We start from the raw sequence: 1,475 nt of genomic DNA, 5'->3' as shown, positions 1-1,475 counted from the left end.
GGTTAACCATGCAGGTCATGTCTAGCCTCTGCCTGCATCATGTTTTCTAGCATCCAAAGCCAAGAGATGCCAAGTGTATTCCTCTTACTGTGTGAGCTCCAAGTAAGTCACACGCCAAGTCCAGTAGCAGTCCATAGGGAAGTATATTCTTCCTATGGCAATGTGGGTGGGGAAGAGAGTGAGCACTTTTTTTTTTTTTTTTGGTTTAGGACCATTTATTACGTGATCTCAGCTGTTGTGGTAGCTGCTGCGTGTCAGCCTGTTCTTAAAACATAAAATGCTCTTCCAATTCCTCTTGTCCAGGACAGAAGGATCTTCCAGGTAGCATGCCAACAGAACAAGAGACTCCAATGATGCCAGCTTCAATGATGGGGCCATCCAGAGAGGGAGAGGGTCATGGCACATTCAACTGCAGCTTCCAGAGGTTTTGAAAAAGGAGCCTTTGGGGGTCCAGCCTGCCTGGCATTTTGATGCTGTTGGTGTGGGTTTTGTACTCCATAATGGTGTTGGGAGGTAGATTAAGCACTCGCCGAAGCGTATCCCGGATTCGGGCTGTGGTTGCTTGGTCACTGGCAGTCTAATTCCATATTGAAATAATGTCCTCCTGAAACCGGACAGAGACCACGGCCCCACAGATCTCCTCCCCAACCATGAACCGTTCCCCCAACACGGCCAGGATAAGACTCTCCCAGCAACGGGATGCCAAGCCCTTCCGCAGCCGAATAATCCACTTGCCAACATTTTTATTTGCATCATCCCCCCACATGGGTTTAATTGCTTCTTTGAAGAGATGGAAGTCACTGTGGCCTGTCAGGTCCCCAGGACGTACCATGTGGCTATAAAACCTCCAGAACTGCTCCACAGAGGCAAAGGTGCCAATCTGTTTGATATTCTGTTCATAGCTGTGTGAGCTGGTGGGACGGCCGGGCGTCCTTCCCGAGTACCAGAAAGTATAGTTGTACTGCAGGAGATGCTCTGCTGGTCCAGGGACAACAGCCTTCCTCTTACTGCTGCCCTGACTTTTGTCCCGTTCTGTTTTTTCCTTCTCACCATCTTTGTGTGTGCTGTTTTCTTCATTCTGATCATGGTCCCCACTGTCATGTCTTTCAAAGCGTCGAACTTGTTGTTCATCCTCTCACTGCCGCCGTCGCCACTGCCTCACCGAGAGCGAACACTTTTGAACAGTAATCTGACCTTCCATAGATACCAAAAGAACCCTACAGGAGAATCTTAGCGCTAGAAGTGTTGTTCATTCACGCAGTAAAGTTTCACTGAGGGCCTACTTTACGCTGGTCGCCGCAGGCGTGCTGATGTTATACGAGTTTAAACAAGAGACAGCATGAACCCACCTTACAGTCTAGACTAAAAAGGTCATTGAGGCCAACCCCAAACCCTCCAATCTCCTCAAAGTGTATATTCAATTTTGGAGTCCTCATCAAGGGAAAGAGTGCAAATGCACGGACACAACTCAGGCA

At 48.7% G+C, this 1,475-nt stretch overlaps 1 pseudogene; it reads right to left on the bottom strand.

Moving 5' to 3' along the window:
* Positions 1-383: 383 nt before the first annotated feature.
* LOC114202900 (eukaryotic translation initiation factor 4E type 2 pseudogene) lies at positions 384-1,152 on the bottom strand (annotated as a pseudogene).
* Between the last annotated feature and the right edge of the window lie 323 nt (positions 1,153-1,475).

This window comes from Eumetopias jubatus, unplaced genomic scaffold (genome assembly GCF_037043125.1).
Source record: "Eumetopias jubatus isolate StellerSeaLion01/CBP00866 unplaced genomic scaffold, mEumJub1_p1.0 scaffold_10, whole genome shotgun sequence".
Taxonomy (NCBI): Eukaryota; Metazoa; Chordata; class Mammalia; order Carnivora; family Otariidae; genus Eumetopias; species Eumetopias jubatus.
This window is presented reverse-complemented; position numbering and strand designations above follow the sequence as displayed.